Raw genomic sequence first — 6,060 nt, 5'->3', positions numbered from 1 at the left:
TCCACGAGATGATGAAAGGTGATGCGAGGAATCTGACACGGCGCTGTTGCCCTTCTGTTGTCTTGTGCCAGTCTTGCCCCTCCCCCGTTCTGCCCTAACACTGACTAGTCGCTGACGGCCACAATTCGCACGTTCAGACCCAGATTTTCGGCTGACAGTCCGGTCTTTAAACACTTTAACAATGAGCCCCTCCTGAAAATGTAAAGCATTCTGCTGTTTTGCTGATATTCGCTCCGTGGCTCCGAGCGCCAACAATCATCCCGCGTTCAAAGGCTGTTAAATCGGCACAGTGGTGATCTCTGATGCAATAAGGATTTTTGTTCAGCTCCATTGTGGATGTCGGGCGTTGAACTGATTGGTGGGAATTATCGCTGGTTGCATGCAAAACACGGCCAGCTTCATCTCATTATTTTACAGCTCAATTTCCGACATTCCGCAGGGGAGCTCCGGATGGAGCATTACAAGTGTGCGGATGAGGGGGGGCCAGGTGATGATGTCATACAGTCTCCCTCCATTGGATGTATCTCAGTGATGGGGGAGCCGGTGTTGTCTGCTCCGCTTATATTAGTTATTGCAGCCGATGAAGTCTGGGTAGTCTAAAGCATAGCGCTGGGGGGGGGGTCCCACTGACTCGTGAGATGGTTCTGATACCCCTCCAAGATCCCCTCCAGCTGCTCTCCCCTGTGCTTATATTTGTAGACGATGTGTGATAATGAGGCCCCTGGCATTTGCCGAGCGTGTGGACGATGCATTTTAATTTGTCCATGAAATGTCATTTGTGGTAGAAATTCAGCATGTCCAAGGCATCCAAGTTAATCTCCGTGTTCCTTTCTGTGTTCATTAATAGGACATAATCGCTGTCCCCTCATAGAGATTGCAGCTTTATCCACAGTCCAGGAAGGGAATACATATAAATACAGTGATTGTGTGCGGGGGTGGATTATAAATGCACGGTGCGGATGTCGGGGTTGTATCTGCATGTTGTGTGTGTCAGGGTTGTATCTGCATGTTGAGGGTGTCAGGGTTGTATGTGTACGGTGCGTATGTCAGGGTTGTATGTGTACGGTGCGTATGTCAGGGTTGTATGTGTACGGTGCGTATGTCAGGGTTGTATGTGTACGGTGCGTATGTCAGGGTTGTATGTGTACGGTGCGTATGTCAGGGTTGTATGTGTACGGTGCGTATGTCAGGGTTGTATGTGTACGGTGCGTATGTCAGGGTTGTATGTGTACGGTGCGTATGTCAGGGTTGTATGTGTACGGTGCGTATGTCAGGGTTGTATGTGTACGGTGCGTATGTCAGGGTTGTATGTGTACGGTGCGTATGTCAGGGTTGTATGTGTACGGTGCGTATGTCAGGGTTGTATGTGTACGGTGCGTATGTCAGGGTTGTATGTGTACGGTGCGTATGTCAGGGTTGTATGTGTACGGTGCGTATGTCAGGGTTGTATGTGTACGGTGCGTATGTCAGGGTTGTATGTGTACGGTGCGTATGTCAGGGTTGTATGTGTACGGTGCGTATGTCAGGGTTGTATGTGTACGGTGCGTATGTCAGGGTTGTATGTGTACGGTGCGTATGTCAGGGTTGTATGTGTACGGTGCGTATGTCAGGGTTGTATGTGTACGGTGCGTATGTCAGGGTTGTATGTGTACGGTGCGTATGTCAGGGTTGTATGTGTACGGTGCGTATGTCAGGGTTGTATGTGTACGGTGCGTATGTCAGGGTTGTATGTGTACGGTGCGTATGTCAGGGTTGTATGTGTACGGTGCGTATGTCAGGGTTGTATGTGTACGGTGCGTATGTCAGGGTTGTATGTGTACGGTGCGTATGTCAGGGTTGTATGTGTACGGTGCGTATGTCAGGGTTGTATGTGTACGGTGCGTATGTCAGGGTTGTATGTGTACGGTGCGTATGTCAGGGTTGTATGTGTACGGTGCGTATGTCAGGGTTGTATGTGTACGGTGCGTATGTCAGGGTTGTATGTGTACGGTGCGTATGTCAGGGTTGTATGTGTACGGTGCGTATGTCAGGGTTGTATGTGTACGGTGCGTATGTCAGGGTTGTATGTGTACGGTGCGTATGTCAGGGTTGTATGTGTACGGTGCGTATGTCAGGGTTGTATGTGTACGGTGCGTATGTCAGGGTTGTATGTGTACGGTGCGTATGTCAGGGTTGTATGTGTACGGTGCGTATGTCAGGGTTGTATGTGTACGGTGCGTATGTCAGGGTTGTATGTGTACGGTGCGTATGTCAGGGTTGTATGTGTACGGTGCGTATGTCAGGGTTGTATGTGTACGGTGCGTATGTCAGGGTTGTATGTGTACGGTGCGTATGTCAGGGTTGTATGTGTACGGTGCGTATGTCAGGGTTGTATGTGTACGGTGCGTATGTCAGGGTTGTATGTGTACGGTGCGTATGTCAGGGTTGTATGTGTACGGTGCGTATGTCAGGGTTGTATGTGTACGGTGCGTATGTCAGGGTTGTATGTGTACGGTGCGTATGTCAGGGTTGTATGTGTACGGTGCGTATGTCAGGGTTGTATGTGTACGGTGCGTATGTCAGGGTTGTATGTGTACGGTGCGTGTGTCAGGGTTGTATGTGTATGGTGCGTGTGTCAGGGTTGTATGTGTACGATGCGTGTGTCAGGGTTGTATGTGTACGGTGCGTGTGTCAGGGTTGTATGTGTACGCTGCGTGTGTCAGGGTTTGATGTGTTCGTGCGTGTGTCAGGGTTGTATGTGTACGGTGCGTGTGTCAGGGTTGTATGTGTACGGTGCGTGTGTCAGGGTTGTATGTGTACGGTGCGTGTGTCAGGGTTGTATGTGTACGCTGCGTGTGTCAGGGTTGTATGTGTACGGTGTGTGTGTCATGGCCAATCATTAACGTGTTTGGGGAGGAAGCTCTCGTCCGGTTTGTCTTTACAATGACGACCATTTCCATCATCTGAGCCAATTCTCAAAAGAAAATTGTTTATAGCAAAACTCACCTTTATGTTCCCAATGAAGGAAGCGCATGCCGGGATGTTTGCGTCTGCCATTGTCAGCTCATCTGCCCATCAATGCAGATCGTTCCCAGATTTCAAAATAACCGTTCTGTGGACACGTATAGATTATTAATGAGATGGAAAACTCAAATTAGCCAATTACCGAGAATTGTAAAATGCCACAAAGTAGCCGTGGAATCTCGGTGGTATAATAGTGATTATAAATGAGATCCTGTTTGGGAGGAGAATGGTGATGTGAGGTGACCCTCATCTTGCAGCATTACCCGGGCAGCAGGAAATCCAGAATCTGTGCCAAGTGGGATTTTAAATAGGGAAGCTCAAATACCAGTGCCGATACTTATCAGATACCAGTGCCGATACTTATCAGATACCAGTGTCGATACTGATCAGATACCAGTGCCGATACTGATCAGATCCCAGTGCCGATACTTATCAGATACCAGTGTCGATACTTATCAGATCCCAGTGCCGATACTTATCAGATACCAGTGCCAATACTGATCAGATACCAGTGCCGATACTTATCAGATACCAGTGCCGATACTTATCAGACACCAGTGCCGATACTTATCAGATACCAGTGCCGATACTTATCAGCTACCAGTGCCAATACTTATCAGCTACCATTGCCGATACTGATCCGATACCAGTGCCGATACTGATCAGATACCAGTGCCGATACTTATCAGATCCCAGTGCCGATACTTATCAGATCCCAGTGCCGATACTTATCAGATCCCAGTGCCGATACTTATCAGATCCCAGTGCCGATACTTATCAGATCCCAGTGCCGATACTTATCAGATCCCAGTGCCGATACTTATCAAATACCAGTGCCGATACTTATCAGATCCCAGTGTCGATACTTATCAGATCCCAGTGCCGATACTTATCAGATACCAGTGCCGATACTGATCAGATACCAGTGCCGATACTTATCAGATACCAGTGCCGATACTTATCAGATACCAGTGTCGATACTTATCAGATCCCAGTGCCGATACTTATCAGATCCCAGTGCCGATACTTATCAGATACCAGTGCCGATACTTATCAGATACCAGTGTCGATACTTATCAGATCCCAGTGCCGATACTTATCAGAGCCCAGTGCCAATACTTATCAGCTACCATTGCCGATATTGATCCGATACCAGTGCCGATACTGATCAGATACCAGTGTCGATACTTATCAAATACCAGTGCCGATACTTATCAGATCCCAGTGTCGATACTTATCAGATCCCAGTGCCGATACTTATCAGATACCAGTGCCGATACTGATCAGATACCAGTGCCGATACTTATCAGATACCAGTGCCGATACTTATCAGATACCAGTGCCGATACTTATCAGATACCAGTGCCGATACTTATCAGATACCAGTGCCGATACTTATCAGATACCAGTGCCGATACTTATCAGATACCAGTGCCGATACTTATCAGATACCAGTGCCGATACTTATCAGATACCAGTGCCGATACTTATCAGATACCAGTGTCGATACTTATCAGATCCCAGTGCCGATACTTATCAGATCCCAGTGCCGATACTTATCAGATACCAGTGCCGATACTTATCAGATACCAGTGCCGATACTTATCAGATACCAGTGCCGATACTTATCAGATACCAGTGCCGATACTTATCAGATACCAGTGCCGATACTTATCAGATACCAGTGCCGATACTTATCAGATACCAGTGCCGATACTTATCAGATACCAGTGCCGATACTTATCAGATACCAGTGCCGATACTTATCAGATCCCAGTGCCGATACTTATCAGATACCAGTGCCGATACTTATCAGATACCAGTGTCGATACTGATCAGATACCAGTGCCGATACTTATCAGATACCAGTGCCGATACTTATCAGATACCAGTGTCGATACTTATCAGATCCCAGTGCCGATACTTATCAGATCCCAGTGCCGATACTTATCAGATACCAGTGCCGATACTTATCAGATACCAGTGTCGATACTTATCAGATCCCAGTGCCGATACTTATCAGATCCCAGTGCCAATACTTATCAGCTACCATTGCCGATATTGATCCGATACCAGTGCCGATACTGATCAGATACCAGTGTCGATACTTATCAAATACCAGTGCCGATACTTATCAGATCCCAGTGTCGATACTTATCAGATCCCAGTGCCGATACTTATCAGATACCAGTGCCGATACTGATCAGATACCAGTGCCGATACTTATCAGATACCAGTGCCGATACTTATCAGATACCAGTGCCGATACTGATCAGATACCAGTGCCGATACTTATCAGATACCAGTGCCGATACTTATCAGATACCAGTGCCGATACTGATCCGATACCAGTGCCGATACTGATCAGATACCAGTGCCGATACTGATCCGATACCAGTGCCGATACTGATCCGATACCAGTGCCGATACTGATCAGCTACCAGTGCCGATACTCATCAGATACCAGTGCCGATACTGATCAGATACCAGTGCCGATACTTATCAGATACCAGTGCAGATACTTGGCATTTTCACGAGAACTCCCAGGGTTGCAGCGGTTGCAGCTGGGGCCCGGGCTCTGGCACTCCACCACTGTCCTGAAATCATTCGTCTGTATTGTTTTAGAAAAACTGTCACATGACACTAAACAAAAATGTATCAGTACTTGAACTTGTAAAAATTGTATTGGTGCATCCCTTCTATATATTTATAAAAAACAAATTGTACATTATAACAGAGATGCACAAATCCCGGGAGCTCCGTGTGCTCCTCACACATGACAGCCGCCTCCTAACTTCTGAATTTTTCTCTAGTCCTGGAGCAGGAAAGGTGTCTGTACTTGGGGTCTGAACATTCCTACATTTTAAAGTAACACCAAACTCCGGAGTTACATCATAAAAATCCATCCGAGTCCCTGAACTCTGAGCAACAATGTATCTTATTTGTATCACTCGCCTGGAGATCGTCCAATCATCTCTGACACTGTCCTTCCTTCTGGAGGGGGGGCTACGTCTGTTCCCCATGGTCCCTGTGTGTGATGTAGTCACCGCTCCAAGC

General features: G+C 47.3%; 1 long non-coding RNA gene across 1 annotated transcript in view; it reads right to left on the bottom strand.

The window, feature by feature from the left end:
- LOC108795813 overlaps positions 1-638 on the bottom strand; it is a 26,666-nt gene extending 26,028 nt beyond the window's left edge. The window contains exon 1 of the long non-coding RNA XR_001941769.1: positions 628-638. This is a non-coding gene — a long non-coding RNA (uncharacterized LOC108795813). The remainder of the gene's footprint in view (positions 1-627) is intronic.
- Positions 639-6,060: the final 5,422 nt, after the last annotated feature.

This window comes from Nanorana parkeri, unplaced genomic scaffold (assembly GCF_000935625.1).
Source record: "Nanorana parkeri isolate BGI_ZX_2015 unplaced genomic scaffold, ASM93562v1 scaffold1009, whole genome shotgun sequence".
Lineage (NCBI taxonomy): Eukaryota > Metazoa > Chordata > Amphibia > Anura > Dicroglossidae > Nanorana > Nanorana parkeri.
This window is presented reverse-complemented; position numbering and strand designations above follow the sequence as displayed.